The sequence below is a fragment of the Balaenoptera acutorostrata genome, chromosome 7, assembly GCF_949987535.1.
Source record: "Balaenoptera acutorostrata chromosome 7, mBalAcu1.1, whole genome shotgun sequence".
In the NCBI taxonomy this organism is placed as follows: Eukaryota; Metazoa; Chordata; class Mammalia; order Artiodactyla; family Balaenopteridae; genus Balaenoptera; species Balaenoptera acutorostrata.
The window spans coordinates 77045185-77062541 of record NC_080070.1 but is presented as its reverse complement, the minus strand read 5'-3'; the positions used below and the strand labels follow the sequence as shown (position 1 = coordinate 77062541).

The window sequence follows — 17357 nt, the reverse complement described above, 5'->3', positions numbered from 1 at the left end:
CTGGGTCCCAGGGCCACTGACTGCGTGGCCCGGGGGTACCAGGGCTGGTGCCAGCTTGCTGTTGGGCAGGGACAGCCCCCTCATGGTTGGCTTTGCAGTCCAGGTGGTCCCGGGACTGGTGCCGGCCTGCTAGTAGACAGGGAAGTCCCTGGTGCTAATAGGCTAGAGGGAGGATTCCAGAATGGTGCTTGCCAGAACCAGTGTCCTCGTGGTAGAACAAGCTCCCCAAATGGCTGCTGCCAGCGCCTCTGTCCCCAAGGGGAGTCCCAGTTGCCTCCTGCCTCTCTAGGAGTCTCTCCAAGATAAGCAAGTGGATCTGACCCAGACTCCTTTCAAATTATTGCCTCTGTTCTGGGACTCGGAGCACTTGAGATTTTGTGTGTTCTTTCTAGGAGTGGTGTCTCTGTTTCCTGCAGCCCTCCAGCTCTCTGGTACACAAGCCCTGCTGGCCTTCAAAGCCAGATATTCTGAGAGCTTATCTTCCTGGTGCAGGACCCCTGGAATGGGGAGCCTGATATGGGGCTCTGATCTCTTGCTTCTTCGGGAGAACCACTTCTCCCCAGTTGTGATTACCCTTCCACTTGTGGGTTGCCTAGCCAGGGGTGTGGGTCTTGGGGGTACTGACCTCCTAACTGTGTCGTCCTGGTTCCCTCTTTATATATTTAGTTGTGGAAAATCTTTACTGCTAGTCTTCATGTTGTTCTGATAGATAGTTGTTCTGTAAATAGTGGTAATTTGGTGTACCTGTGGGAGGAGGTGAGCTCAGAGTCTTCCTGCTCCACACCCATCTCCTCTTCATCTCTTAATGCTCAGCACACCCCAAGCTCCTCTCTTGTCTCTTCCAGGGTTACTACCATAGGCCAGCGTACCCCAGCTTCCCTTTTGACCCTGAGGAGCAGAGCGTCCGGTTAATCATCTTCTTTGGGTCCTGGAACATTTTAAAATTAGAACTGGTGAGTCCCTCACTTGATAGAATTGATTTCCCTCCTCACCCATCCCTCTCCGCCACCCCCATGTACATATTTTTTAAACTCGGATGTGTTCTTGTGAAATGTGCATTTTTATCTGTGTGCATTTATTTTAATGTAAATGATATTATGTTATATATCCCATTCTCTTTCCTGATTTTTTCATTAAGCATTATGCTTTTAAGACCTATCCATGGGGTGTGTATTTCTCTAATATGTTGCTCCTAACAAATGTTAGTATTTCATGGTGGACACATTATTCAAGGTAGGCTGGGCTATGTATGCTGAAATACCAAACAACTCCCAAATCACAGTGGCTTAACACACAGGAGTTTATTTCTCATTCACGCAGAATCCTCTGTAGGTCGAGCAGTTCTTCAGTGCAGCTCCTTTCTAAGCTGTAATTCAGGGACCTTCACCACTTGTATTTCATGGCTATCACACTGGGAACATGACTTTCAGGATTCCTGAGATGGGGAAGGAGCGAGCATGGAGAATTTCTACCTGCTCTTGCATTCTTCAAACTTGTACCACATGGCACATTGACCAAAACTGTTGTATGGCCCTAATCAACTGTGTGGTGGCCAGGAAATGTAGGGAGCACAGGGGTAGTCTGGGAACTGTAAATATCTCTGATGCAGTGATCATCCACCATATTTTATCTACATACCATCCAAGTGGGGGGCATCTGACTCCCAACCAGCACGTACAATGCTGCAGTGAATATCTTTGGCTTATACCCATGTAAACCTAGGTGAGGATTTCTCTGGGATGTGGTAGTGGGTTGAGTGTTGGCTCCCCAAAAGATGTGCCCACACCCTAAGCCCCAAAACCTGTGAATGTGACCATATTTGGAAAAAGGGTCTTTGCAAAGGTAATTATTAAAGGTCTCAAGATGACATCATCCTGGATTATATAGGTGAGTTCTAAATCCAATGACAACTGTCCTTATAAGAGACGGAAAAGGAGAAGACTGACAATGAGGAAAAGGCCATGTGAAAATGGAGGCAAGTATCAGAGTTGTTCAGCCACAGCCAAGGAGTACCTGGAGCCACCAGAAGCTGGAAAAGACAGGAACGAGTCTGTCCGAGAGCCTTCAGAGGAACACAGCCTTGATTTCAGTGGCCTCCAGAATTGTGAGAGAATACATTTCATTGTCTAAGTCACCAGTTTTGGGTTACTTTGTTAAGGCAACCCTAGGAAACTAACACAGATTTTGCTACCTGGAAGTACAGTGCTGCTGTAACAAATATCTAAAACTGTGGGAATAGCTGTGAACCTGGGTAATGGGCAGAGGCTAGAAGAATTTTGAAAGTCGTTATATAGAAAGAGTCTAGATTCTGGTTAGAACTCATGAGGAAGTGAGGAGCACAGTGGAGAAAGCTTCTGCCATCTTAGAGAATACATATATTGCCATATATAAAATGTCATTAGAAAAATGAACATTAAAGGCAAGAACTCAGGAGGAAATGAGAAGCATGTTACTGGAAATTGGAGGAAAGGTTATCCTTGTTAAATAGTGGTAGAAAACTTGGCTGAATTGTGCTTTCTTTGTTTTGCGGAAAGCAGAATTTGTAAGCTACGAGCTTGGATATTTAGCTGAGGAGATTTCTAAGCAAAGTGTTGAAGGTGGAGCCTGATTTCTCTTTGCTTACAGCAAAATGTGAGAGGAAAAATAAATGGAGGAAGGAAGTATTAAATAAAAAGGAACCAGCACTTTAATTGGGGGAGATTCTCAGTTTACCCAGACTACAAAGGATGCTACAATTAGGAAATTTACTGTTGGGAAGTGTCCTCTAGAGAGAAGCCTGAGAGTGTGGATGGACAACCTTTTGATGTAGAAATTAGGCATGTGACTCATGGATCCACTCAGCTACCACAGCAGAAGCTAGGAATATAGAGTTATTCAGGAAAGATCTGTGGAGGACCTTCTGAATCTCTAATGGCATGAACCCCCGTGACATGTATAGAAGACCCACGAAGTTTCTGAGAATATTATATTAGCAGAAGCACTGCCAGCTTGAACTGAAAAGGACAGAGACAGGATGAAATGAGAGAAAGCGCTCAGACTTCCAAAATTCTACAGACAGGAAGTGAGCTGATAGAACTACTGGACTGCAGACATTTGCTACCCTTCAAGAAAAAGGAAGAATGACTCTGAGGTGCTGCTATAGGCACAAAGGATAGGGTCACCATGGGCCTAGAGGGTGGGACAACTGCAGGCCCAGAAGGCAGAACTGCCATGGGCCCAGAGGGTGCATCAAGTCACAGAGGATTATCCTCAGGCTTTGAAACCTAATGAAATTTTCCCTATTAGGTTTTGACTTTCTTGGGACCAGTGGTCCCTTCATTCCTTCGATTTTTTCTCTTTTGGAAAGGGAACGTCTATCTTATAACTGTCCCACCATTGTGTTTTGGAAGCAGATAACCTGTTTTGTAGTTTCACAGGTCCACAGATGGACAGAAATTTTGTCCCAGGATGGACCATACCTCAAGTCTCATCCATACCTGGTTTGGATGATTTACATGATGAGACTTGGAACTTTTTGAGTTTGTGATACTTAGATGAGATTTTGAACAGAGTTGACACTGGAATGGGTTAAAAGTTGAGAAGATGTTGGGATTGGGTAAATATATTTTGCGTGTGAGAAGAACATAAATTTGGAGGCACCAGAGGGTAGACTGTACTGGGTTGAATAATGCCACCACCCCCCCAAAATCATATCTATCTGGAACCTGTGAATGTAACTGTATTTGGAAATAGAGTCTTTGCAAATGTAATCAAGTTAAGATGAGGTCATTCTGGATTTGGGTGGGCTTTAAAGCCAATAACTGGTGTCTTTAGAAGTGATAGAAGAAGAGAAAATACCAAGAAGAGAAGCCCATGTGAAGACAGAAGCAGAAATTGGAATTACGCAGCCAAGGAACACCTGAGCTACCAGAATCTGAAAGAGACAAGGAAGGATTCTCCCCTAGAGCCTTTGGAGGGAATGAGGCCCTGCTGATATTCTTGATTTCAAACTTCTCACCTCCAGAACTGTGAGAGAATAAATTTATGTTTATTTTAAGCTACCAAGTTAGTGGTACTTTGCTGAAGCAGCCCTAAGAAACTAATACCGATATTTACCCAGGGAAGGTCATAGGTCTGAGTGTATTTTGTTTGACTAATTATTTGCCAGATTTCTTTCCATACTGGCTGCACCAGTGTATACTTCCACCTACAGTACATAGAAGTTCTTACATTTCTGCCAACATTTGGCATTAGCCAGCTTCCTAATTTTAACTAGCCTAATAGGTATAAGCAATATCTCATCATTCCTTTAATTTTCCATTTCCCTGCTTTGAATATCTCATGGTATGCTTATTAGCTTCTTGAATTTTCTCTTTTGGAAATAACCTGTTCATAGCCTTTGCTGATTCTCCAATTGGGACTGTTTTCCTTTTCTTACTGACCTTCAGGAATTCCATATATATTCTACTTATTAATGCCTCATTGATTTTAGACATTGCAAATATCTTTCCCCATTTTTTTTCAGCTGTCTTTGCACCTTTTCTGTAGTGTCCCTCATGAAACAGAAGTTCTTAATTTGTTTAGCTTTCTCTTTGTTTGTCCTCAGCCATGCTAAAGTACACTAACCCCTTTTACTGGCTTTGTGGGAGTTTACTAAATAATATGTCAGTGTCATGTTAGATAACTTGTTCTCTGTTCACTTGCGCTTCAGCTGTTGTACATTATTTTTTTTTTGAACCCAGTCAACTGTGCAATCACGCATTTGCAAAAGTCAGGGCCGGGAATGGCAGGCCTTATTCTGTAACAGATAACATTGCAACTGATCAGGACCATTTGGGACTTCAGCACATTTCCTTGCAGTCAGGCTGTTTGCATGTGGATGTGATGTCTGTGGTTAGGCCAGAAGTTACACCTTCCTCACCTCAAGACCCCCTGGGGACCTGCTGAGACATGTGAGGACATGTGACAAACAGCCCTTTGGCCGGTAGTGTAAGTGAGATCAGGTGTGTCTTATCTCATGGGGAGATTTTTAGGAGTGTGTGTTCACTGAATCATACAGTGTGAGAGCTTGAAATGACCTCTGGGATCACCAAGTTTGACCCTCTCATTTTACAGATGCAGGAACTGAGACCTAGGGAAATGAAGGGGCTTCTCCAAGTTATTCAGCTGTCAGTGAATTGCTGCAACTAGCATCCAGATCTCTTAACTCCCGTTTTGTGTGTTTCCATTTTTCCGCCTTCCCCTAGAGGATATCAGACATCATTTTTTTGGAGGGCTCTGGATCTGAGCTAGAACTTAATCTAGGAAATCAAGGGCCTCCAGAATTTAGACCCACTCAGCCTGTCCAACCTTATCTCCTGCCATTCTAGCTTAGTCTCTGCTTTATTAATTTAATGTTCCATGCTCTGCTTTAACCTTCAAGCCTCTGCTCATGCTGTGGTCATCCTAGCATCGCCTTCCCTCTTCTTGCCTGTCTCATCCTTCAAGGGCGAATCCTTTGAGACTCAGTGCTATCTCTCCATGCCACTGCTAATCAGCATTATTCTCTCCCTTCTTTAGGTTTTCATAACATCTGCAGCCTATACAAATGCAATCTAGGCTTGATTATTTGCTGCTTTTTTTCTAGAATGTTCCTGTTGTACAACCAACTGAGCAAGTCATTTAATGTCTCTGTGCCTCACTCAGTTTATTCACTTAAAAAAAAAAGACTTGATCAAGATCATTTCTAAGGATGCTTCTAAATCTAACATTCTTTGTCTCCATAAGATTTTAAACTCCTCAAGGAAATAGACTCTGTCTTATATTTCTCTTGTAATTCCCTTAGTCTAGTGGTTCTCAGGAGGGGACAGTTTTACTCCCTCAGGGGACATTTAACATTTAGAAACATTTTTTGTTGTCACACTGAGGGAGGGAGTTGCTACTTGTATCTGGTGTGTAGAGGCCAGGAATGCTGCTTAACCTACAATGCACAGGACAGCCTCCACAGAAATAGATTAGCGAGCTCGAAGTTTCAGGCAAGGTGGAGATACCCTACCTTAGCCTCTGACGCAGCATCATAGACACATAGTAGACACTGAATAAGCACTTTCATTTTTCTGTCAAAGAGAATTGCTCCCTTAAAAGGGATCTTATCAGATATGGAGCTGTCATAGGAGAAGGAAAAAAGTGAGCATTCATGCAAAACTAATGCAAAGTCAGAAAAGAGAATCTAATTTTCCTTAGTCAAGAGGGGGAGGAGAGAGTACCATAAAGAAGGAACTGTTGGATAGATGAAGATTGAGAGCTGAGAAGTTATTTACTTTGCAGGAGGTATTGATTTAAGCAGCTTATCTTCTAATTATCTCTGGGGGAACTGCTTGTGATTGTGGTAAACAACAGTAATGATGACATTGGAACATACAGGGGAAACTTCTGGGAACTATAATTTATGTTGTCAAGAACACTTGTGTTTACAATATCCTCATTCTTACCTTCCCTTGAAATAAAGTCTGGGTGACGAAAGTGGCCTTAATTTACAGATGAGGCAGGAAAATTGATTCCATGGGCTATGAGCTCTGGCAACCAAAAAAATTATAGGCTCTCTTTCTAGACCTCTATTCAGCGTGGTCTGGGGATAGGGATGATGGATGGCTAAATGCTTTTGGTGACTTCTCCTAGCCTCTGCCTTGGCTGTGTTCCCAATGTCCTCCCTCGCTGTGTTACGTCTGTCTTTCTCTTTAGGTCACAACATGCAAGAAAGCCAAGTTGTTATTTCTTTGTCGCCCTCCCCTCTCTTCTGCATCATGAAATAAATATAATAAGAAATATCCTAGACGTGCAAAATAGAAAGCTCCCTAAAAAGTTGGGATCGGAGAGAAAATCCATGACCTAAAAACTCTCTTGAGATGGATATCATTATTCTCAGCCTCTCCAAGCACTTGGCAGGAAATTGCATTGTGAATTCTCCTGGCTACCAGAGATATCTGGCAAAGTTTCTGTTTAGATTTCGTTTGGGGAAGAAAGGCTTAAGTTAAACATTAAAATTCATGAGAATATTTCAGTTCCTTGTAAACTCTTTTAATCACAGTGACTTCAAGTGAGGTGTCACTTATGGCTTCTCACAGAAGAAAAGTTCTTCTGGCGGGGACTTCCAACAGTTCATTTCAGAAGATCGCTGAGTCTATGGCCAAGTGCAGTGCATTGTAAAACAGGTTGAAATACATACGATAGCAATACTCATGAACTATTTTTTATGGTTTAGTTTCCTCTCTATTGCCTAAAATTATAAACTGGGTCCACAGGAAAATGAGTACTTCTCACCTAGTCACGCCTGCGTTTTTCTTCCAGGTCTTCCAGTAAAAGAAAAATCAAATAAGGGAATTGAAGCCTCTCGTTCTCTCTTTTTAAACTTTCCTGTAAAGGTTTCTGGGAAAATATTCTGGGGCAAGGACCGTCAGTGTAACCAGTACAGAGATGTAGGTATAACAGAAATTTGATAAATGTGTATTGCTGCTGCTGTATTTTTTGGCAGATGAATGCATGACTTCTTCTTATAGAATGATCTGGAAAAAACACAGGAAAGCGTTATATATTAAAAAAAAAAAAAAAAAAGCGTGTAAGTGTGACAGCACATTTGGTGGCCCAGTCAACATTTCTGTTGGTTTGGAATTTTATTTTTGTATCCATTCTTCAAGGTTGCCTTTTTCACTTTTCAGCTTGCTACCCCTACACAGCAAATAGCAATGTGCAAGGAACTTGTAAGTAACTTGATTTACCACCTTAAGCTCCTTTGAGATCACTGCATGCATGAGTGGGCCCTGTTTGGGATGTTTTCCCTCTTTTCCCTTTTGTGATCATTTTTAAAATGTGATGCCAAAAGAGTCTGGGTAGCTCTTTGTTTGGTTTTACTTTCATAGTCTTTTATGCCTGCTTGGCTGGGTGCAACTGAGAGTGGTTTTACAAGAAGCCACCAGTGAAACTCAGAATGGGAAAAGATGAGTAAACTCCTACTCTGAAGGCAGAGCTTGTGGAGAGGGAGAAAGGGAGGTCTCCTTTACACTTTATGAGAATGCAGAATTTTAGCAAGGCTTTATTTAAAAGTTCTCCTGGTCCTCTATGGAAAGGACTGGCTCAGCCCCTAGCTACCTCCTTGTACTCATTAGGAAATTGTTTGTGCTCACTGGTTGATTTTTTAGCATCTCACTGTATTTCCGTTCTTTCCCTGAATATAGAGGATAATAATTTTGCAAGTAACTTGAAGAGGCCTGCAGTAGGCAGAATTCTATGATGGGCCCCAAGATTTGGCATGTCTCCCTTCCACGTAGGTGCTCTGCATAATGAATATGCAAGACTATGAATACGATAGATTTTACTCCTGTGGTTAGGTTATGTTATATGGCATGGTTGATCTTAAGGGAAATTATCTGGTGGGCCTGACCTAATCACATGAGCCTTTTAAAAGCAGAGAGTTTTCTCTAGCTGGTCACAGAAGAAACAGAAGCATGTGGTTTCCTGCTGAGAGACCTCAGCCCTGAGGTCTCTGTGAGAAAATGAATTCTGCCAAAAAGCAGGGAGCTTGGAAAAGGGCCCAGAGCTCTAGGTAAGAATGCAGCCCCACCTGATACCTTGATTTCAGTCAGGTGAGACCCTGAGAAGAGAATGTAGGCCCACCACGTTCAGACTTCTGACCTACGGAAATTGTGAGGTAATGCATTTGTTTTAAGCCATTAAGTTTGTGGCTGAAACTTTCCATTCCACACAGCAATGGAAAACTAATATGGAGGAGGAGAAGGCCTTTGAGACGAGAAAGCTAAGTAAAACCAACATTCCTGTGTTTGGTCTGGGGGCAAAGTTGCTGTGATGGCCAATTATATGCTTTACCTTGACTAGACCATGGTGCCCAGTTAGCTGTTTGGTCAAACCCTAGTCTAGGTGTTGCTGTGAAGTTATGTTGTAGATGAGATGAACATTTACAATCAGTTGACTTTACGTAAAAGAGATTACCCTCCATAATGTGAGTGGGCCTCGTTAGGAAGGCCTTAAGAGCAAAACATGAGGCTTCCTGGAGAAGAAGGAATCCTGCAAGACGGGCACATCAAACTCCTACATGAATTATGGGCTGCAGACTTGCCAGACCCCGCAAAGCCATGAGCCAGTTCCTTAAAATAAATCTCTTTATATGTATCCTATGGGTTCTGTTCCTCTGGAGAACCTTAACTAATGCAGTCATCAGCTCAGGTGCCTTAGGGACCACACAGATGTCTGAGGTGTGCTGGGGCTGAATGGAAGACAGCATGGGGGCCCCGCTCAAAGGCAGCAGCTCATACACTGTACCACAAATTGTACCGGTCTTTTGACGTTTCCCAGAAGAAGCCAGAAATCCAGAATTTTGTACAAACTTGCCCAATTCTAAATGTAGGTTACTAATTCAAAAACATATTTCTTAAAAACCTTGAGCATACTGCAAGGAAACAATCAGACATATCCAGAATATGGGTTGTCCTATAAGACACACCACCCTGGTTCCTTCAATAGATCAAAGCCATAAAAAAGAAAAGGTAAGGAAAGAAAAGAAAAGACAAGACAAGGCAAGAAAAGAAAAGAAAAGAAAAGATCAGGGCTGGGGCACTGTTGTAGATGAGAAAAATTACACCAGATGTAACAACCACATGCAATGAGTGTCTTTGGCGCCTGGCTTGGAAAAAAAAATCACCTATAATAGATATCTTGGGGGAGAGTTGGGGAAATTTGAGTATGAACAAGATTTTAGATAATATTAGTAGTTTCTAGTTAACTTATTTAGGTGTGATAGTGGCACTGTGGTATATAATGATATATAAGGGAAGTTCTTAAATTCTTTTAGACATACATGTTGAGATATTTAGATATGAAGTATAATAATGTCTTGACATTCCTTTTTCTTTCTCTCTGTACACACATACACACACGTGCATAGTAAAAGGTTAGCAATGGTTTAACCTAGATACTGGGTATATGTGTGCTTATTGTACTATTCCTTTTATTTTTCTGTAGGTTTTAAACATTTCACAATAAGTAAAAAAATTTTAAAGCCACTGAGTATGAGTAGATCGCACATAATATGTCAGTGGGTCTCAGTTTGCAATTGTGATCTATAAGGTTGGATCAAAGAACTGTGAGTAATTGCAGTTAGACTTCCTTTTCCATGCTTCTGTGATGGTGGTATGGCCAGCCTATCATCATTTTGTATTTGTGTACATCTCTGCTTCTAAATCTGTGTTGTTCTTGGGCTGCAAGGAAACTTACTCACCTTTGTGCTCCTGGTGTCTGTGCATAAATGAGCATCCACTACATTTCTGCTGAATGGATAAGGAAAAGCCCAGGAAAGCTGTACCAGTAAAAGTAACAACGACAATAATGATAGTAGCTAACATTGATTGAGCCCTTGAAACGTTCCAGGCTAAGAACGTTACAACCGTCGTATGAATTATATTGAATTCGATGCTGATAGTAGGAGATCTCGGTCCCCTTTTCAATGAAGAAGGCGAGGCCCTCGGATGATTGGAAATTTGCAAGAAGTTGAGGCCAAGCAGTCTGGCACTAGTCCCCTTTCAAAACAACTCCCATTCACGCCTTGGAAGTCTCCTTAACTAACACACAGAATTTCACTAAGATAAGTTTTACCACATTCTGTGTGGCAAACAAGGGAATTTCAGGAAAGACCAGCCATGGGAGAAAGGAGGCTGGCCTGTGGCACCCTCTGCACCTGAGCTGAGGAGCCATTTCCATGGCTGAGCCGGGAATGCCAGGAGCTGGCCGCTCTGAGGTCTGTGCGACTTCAGTGGGCACGCGGGTGTAGGAGCAGCCAAGATCAGGTGGCCCTTGGTTCCTGCACCCTGGGGCAGCTTGACCAGAACACGGGAGGGAGAGACACCTCCCTTCTCAAAGCCCCAGGCAGCTGCCGTCCTGCTCTTCTTTAATGGCCCTGGGTCCTGTCTGGGCCTGGGTGGTGGCATTGGTCCTCGCTGAGTGTTAAATAACTTCCAAGGGTGGCAGCTCTACTCTCTGCCAGGCCTCCCTTGGGGACCCACCACAGGTCATCTCACTAGGAAGTGGGAAGAAGACTAATTGTGCTTGTCTTACCCCCCAGAAAACCACCCTCAGGCACATTTTTTTTAAATTAATTAATTAATTAATTAATTAATTTTTGGCTGCGTTGGGTCTTCAATGCTGCGCATGGGCTTTCTCTAGTTGTGGCGAGCAGGGGCTACTCTTCGTTGCGGTGCGCAGGCTTCTCATTTCTCATGGCGGTGGCTTCTCTTGTTGCCGAGCACAGGCTCTAGGCATGCGGGCTTTAGTAGTTGTGGCACACGGGCTCAGTAGTTGTGGCTCACGGGCTTAGTTGCTTTGCAGCATGTGGGATCTTCCCAGACCAGGGATCGAATCCGTGTCCCCTGCATTGGCAGGTGGATTCTTAACACCACTGCGCCACCAGGGAAGTCCCCAGGCACATTTTTAAATCATGCGATACATATTTCTAGAGATATTTGTTAAGTGGGGAAAATCTGTTTAGTTTTTTTTTGCTCTTGGCTGGTCAGGAGAGAGAAAAAAATTTAAAAATGAGTGTCCAGAATGAGGGTCTCCACCAAGCTGTCCCCTGGAGCTGGCCTTCTTCACCTTGAAACCTTCATTGCAGGAGGAGTTGATATCCCCTGGTGACCCTCACCCCCTTACCTTGGGTCTTTTTGACTGCAAATATGGTCCCTTATGCCTATCAGTTCCTCCCCAGCTCTTTTCCCTACACACCTACTCTAGCCTGCTAGCCCTTTGTGTTCAGCTGTTCAGAATACTGTTACACAAAATTTCTCACAGGGAAAGGGGAAGCTCATATGGAGATCTCCTTTTTATTTTTATTTATTTATTTTTTAAAGTCTGTATTGAATTTGTTACAATATTGCTTCTGTTTTTGTGTTTTGGTTTTCTGGCAGCCAGGCATGTGGGATCTTAGCTCCCCAAGCAGGGATTGAACCAGCACCCCCTGCATTGGGAGGTGGAGTCTTAACCACTGGACCACCAGGGAAGTCCTGAGATCTCCTTTTTAAATGAGTGAAAATTTATTCATTTTCACACTTGATTTGGGCTAGGCTAATGTATCAGTTTCCTACTGCTGCCATAAAAAATTATCACAAATTCAGTGGCTTAAAACAACCCAAATTTATTATCTGGAAGTCTGAAATCCAAAATCAGTTTCATTGGGATAAAATCAAAGGTGTTGACAGGAGTGTTGACAGCCTCTGGAGGCTCTAGGGGAAAATCCATTTCCTTGACTTTTTCAGCTTCTGAGGCCACCTGCATTCCTTTCTCACCGCCCAACCTCCATCTTCAAAGCCGGTAGTGTAGCAACTTCAAATTTCCTCTGACTCTAGCTTTCTGCTCTGTCATCACTAGCTTTCTTCTCTTACTTGGACCCTCTTGCCTCCTTCTTATAAGGAACTTTGTGATTACACTGGGCCTACCAAGTTAATCCAGGATAATCTTGAACATCTCAAAATCCTCAGTTTAATCACATCTGCAAAGTTCCTTTTGCCATGGAAAGTAACATATTCACAAGCTCCAGGGAGAGGGACCGGGATATCTTTGGAGAGCCATTATTCTGCCTAACACAACTAACATCTGGAATAGGTAATAATTCCAGATAAAGTGGTTTTGTTCTTTTGCTGTTGGTTTTGGTTTTTTTTGGTTTTTTTTTTTTTTTGTATTTTAAATATTTTTTATTTAAAAAAATCATATGAGTAACATGTTTTATAAGAAAATACCAGGCTTCCCTAGTGGTGCAGTGGTTAAGAATCCTCCTGCCAATGCAGCAGACACGGGTTCGAGCCCTGGTCCGGGAAGATCCCACATGCTGTGGAGCAACTAAGCCCATGCGCCACAACTACTGAGCCTGTGCTCTAGAGCCCGTGAGTCACAACTACAGAGCCCACGTGCCACAACTACTGAAGCCTGCGTGCCTAGAGCCCATGCTCTGCAACAAGAGAAGCCACCGCAATGAGAAGCCCGTGCACCGCAACGAAGAGTAGCCTCTGCTCGCCGCAACTAGAGAAAGCCCGCGTGCAGCAACGAAGACCCAACACAGCCAAAAGTAAAATAAATAAAATAAAAATAAATTAAAAAAAAAGAAAATACCAAAAAAAGTATAAAAAATAAAGCAGAACTCCTTTAATTCAAAACGCAGAGATAATCATTATTAACCTTTTGTGTGTGTCTTTCAGTCTTTTATCTATTCAGATTTTGGGGGTTTTGTTCTTTTGCTTGGAATCTATTTTCAGATGGTGACAAGTCCAGCTGATTTGTAAGGTTATAGCCCAAACAGGCCTTTTCATTCAGCAGCACAATCCCCCTGTTGCAGTTGCTTGGTAACTTTAAAGGTTTTTTGCTTTTCTACATCTGCGACTCTATTTCTGTTTTGTAAATAAGTTCACTTGTACCATTTTTTGATTCTACATATAAGCGATATCATATGATATTTGTCTTTGTGTGTCTGACTTCACTCAGTATGATAATTGCTAGGTCCATCCATGTTGCTGCAAATGGCATTATTTCGCTCCTTTTTATGGCTGAGTAATATTCCATTGTGTATATGTACCACATCCTCTTTATCCATTTTTCAGTCAATGGACATTTAGGTTGCTTCCATGTCCTGGCTATTGTAAATGGTGTTGCAATGAACATTAGGGTACATGTATTTTTTTGAATTATGGTTTTCTCTGGATATATGCCCAGGAGTGGGATTGCTGGATCATATGGTAGCTCTATTTTTAGTTTTTTAAGGAACTTCATACTGTTCTCCATAGTGGCTGTACAAATTTACATTCCCACCAACAGTGTAGGAGGGTTCCATTTCTCCACACCCTCTATAGCATTTATTGTTTGTAGATTTTTTGATGATGGCCATTTTGACCAGTGCGAGGTGATACCTCATTGTAGTTTTGATTTGCATTTCTCTGATACTTAGTGATGTTGAGCATCTTTTCTGTGCTTTTACTTGTCTTACCAGAGCTGCTCTTTCCGATTTTTAAGCTTTAGCCTGCTCCTCCCCCACCCCTATCATAAACTATCTTTTCATTTTTATCCTTTTTGCAAATCTGGGGCACGAAATTCATTAAGAATTTAACTGCTTGAATGAAATAAGAGTGAGAATTTAAAAAGCATATGTAATCTTGAGTGAAAGACCTATGCCTGATAAAATCTGTCAAAGTATGCATGTTTGCCATTATGTTTTAAAGTAGCCATTTTTTTCTGTGAGTAAAAGGACAAAGGAGCTTTAATTTTTCACCACAGTGAACAACAAAATAATATCCTTACAAAGGTAAAAGCTGGTTTGATGTTCTGAGATTTTCCAAATAGATTAGAATTTTGGAATTTTCAATCTAAGACCTAACTCCAGATCAGTTCCAACAGAGTTTAGTGATACATGCATCTTTGTTTTTTAACCTTATGAATAATGTCTATATGGTAAAATGTAAAAACTACCTCTTTTTTTTTAAACAAAATTTTAATTTTATTTAATTTGAAAATTTAACCAGGGAATTCAGTCAAAAAATACCTCTTTTAATAAGTAAAGGGACTCTTCAGTATGAGATTTATTTCTTTTAAAGAATATCTTACCTATTTTTAGAAGTGAAATGCAAGTTCTTCCATTTACAGTAAGCAGAGGAGTCCATATGAACAGGCTGGCTATTTGTATCTTGGGGGAGAGAAGGGAAATTCCTGTGAGAGTTGCTTTTCCCAAATTGAGTATTGACATAAAATCATCTTCAGTTTGTAAATTACTATTGACTATGTTTTTAGTTCAAATATCTCTTTTCCTTTTCACAATTCACTTCACTGTTTTCCTTGGATTTTGAATTAATCCCACTGAAGTTTATCGGAACATTTGGCAGAAATTCAGGAAATGACCCTTGAGCACTTTGGTATGTGTAAATCCAAGAGGGCTACAGTCAGATAGAGAGTTTGGGGGCACTTGGGCAAAATATTTCTGTGATTTTTCAGCTATCTTAAAACAGTACCAGGAATCTGCAGCAACTGAAATGTGTCCATTTTTTGAACAGATATAATTCTTATTATGGCTTGCCTTCTTTTGTATTGCTCCAAATATACCCACACTCAATAGACACTCAACCAAACACAGACAGGAATGGAATGCTAGTTTATTTCTTCCAGAGCAGATTGCCAAAGACCGAATCAACCGTCTGGAATCCAGAATGGGAAGAAAGTTGCTCCTTAAGAAAATTATGATAAGACATTAATCAGTACATACTTGAGAAAGTATTGCAAGTCTCTGAGAGAAGCTATTTTTCCAGTTTGGCTGTTTTGCTAACTAATTATTATTTAGAAGATATGGCAAAAATAGGAGGGGGTGTGTAACCTCTGTAATCCCTTCTCAATCCCTTCTTTGCTCTGAATCCAGAGCAAAGGTAAAAAAATAAGAGACCATTTGGTAAACCGCCAACCTTATTTTCATTCACTCATTCAGTCATTTAGATTGGAGAAGGGATATGTAAGAGCTCTTTTCACACATTTGAAAAGAAAAAAGTTAGGGGACTTCCCTGGTGGTGCAGTGGTTAAGAATCCGCCTGCCAACGCAGGGGACATGGGTTCAAGCCCTGGTCCGGGAAGATCCCATATGCCGTGGAGCAACTAAGCCCGTGCATCACAACTACTGAGCCTGCACTCTAGAGCCCATGAGCCACAACTGCTGAGCCCACGTGCCGCAACTACTGAAGCCCGTGTGCCTAGAGCCCGTGCTCCGCAACAAGAGAAGCCACAGCAATAAGAAGCCCAGGCACCACAACAAAGAGTAGCCCCTGCTCGCCACAACTAGAGAAAGCCCACACACAGCAACAAAGACCCAGCGCAGCCAAAAATAAATAAATAAATAAATAAAATTTTTAAAAAAGGAAAAAGTTAGATCCCTATACTCACTCTTTACTGTGGTAAATAAATTCTAGATGAATGAAAGATTTACACAAAGTCAACAACAAAATCCTAGAAGGATGAGTATTTTTATCATGATGAGATAGGAAAGGGCTTTCTAAGCATAACATAACACCAAGAATTTCTAAAAGAAAAGAACAACACATCTGACCACATGAAAATTTAAAATGTCTATGTGGCAAAATATTTGCCCTGAACAAAGTTAAAGGAAAAATGAAAAGTGGAGAGAGAAAAGGTGCAGCCTGTATAGCAGATCAAAGGGTTGATATTTCTAATATACAAAAAAAATAAGAAAAAAAAAAAACCCAATTAGAGGAGAAACACTAATAATCAATAATAAACATGCTAATATAAAAATGTACATTAAAACACCAATTTTATCTACATGGATATAGATAATACAATATTGCTCAAAAGTAATAACACACTTTCCTTTCTACCCAGCAATTCTCCTTCTACCACTAGGCAGAACTTGTCAGGGATGTTGCTGGGGAACTCTCACATCAGGCAAGGAGCTCAACCCCTTCAGTGTCCCTGCAGTGCCAAGGTGGAGAGTCATGTGTGCTTCCTGGTTGCAAGGTAGATCCCTCCCCCTGTCATAGCTGATATAGGGCTCCACAACTGGAATGAATTTTTAGGAACAAGCCCATCAAGCATGAATCTGCTCAGAGGCTTGCTGTCTGGTTTTGTCCTCAGTTGTCAGGATCCCACATGGATACACAATAGGAGGAAACTTGGGGTGGAAAAACGTGTCCCCTGTATGTTGGAATTGAGGTAGCACCTCCCTGCCTCTGCTAACAGGGGAGGGGCTCCGAGGAAGCTGAGCAATTCCCAGCAATGGTTAATGCCCAGATGCCACTGGGTAACTTTGTAAATAATGGGCCAAATGAAACACTACATGCCTTATGAGCTCCAGGGAGAATGTACCTGTCTTCATGGCTCCTTTTACTATCTAATAAATAAGGTAATTAAACTTAGCGTTTTATTTTCCACTCTTATGCTTATTTTATTTTGCTCATAGAATTTTAAAAATTCTGTTTGTGATAGAGGTGTTAGCTAATGCTACAATGGTAATCATATTGCAATATATAAATGTATCAAATCAACAGGTTGTACACCTTACATACACAATGTTATATATCTCAATTTAAAAAATTTAAAATGAGAATTTAAACAATCTATGTTCACTTGGGACAACGACTTGTTTTGTGTTATATCTAAGAGAAGACAACACTGTGGCTAAGAATTTTCAGGTGACTAAATGCCATAATAGCTCCCATCTACTCCTTTCCCTTTCCTCCCTTCCCCTCCCCTCCCCGCCCCTCCTCTCCTTTCCTCTCCTCTCCTTTCTTTCTCTCGCCCCTCCCCTGCCCCCCTCCCCCTCTTCCCCCTACCCCCGCCAGTTCAGGCACACTTAGAAAACA

General features: G+C 41.7%; 1 long non-coding RNA gene across 1 annotated transcript in view; it reads left to right on the top strand.

The window, feature by feature from the left end:
* The first annotated feature begins 844 nt into the window (after nt 1–844).
* The window catches only part of LOC103008351 (uncharacterized), an 85329-nt gene continuing 68816 nt past the window's right edge, over nt 845–17357 (top strand). Inside the window, exon 1 of the long non-coding RNA XR_451143.3 lies at nt 845–953. This is a non-coding gene — a long non-coding RNA (uncharacterized LOC103008351). The remainder of the gene's footprint in view (nt 954–17357) is intronic.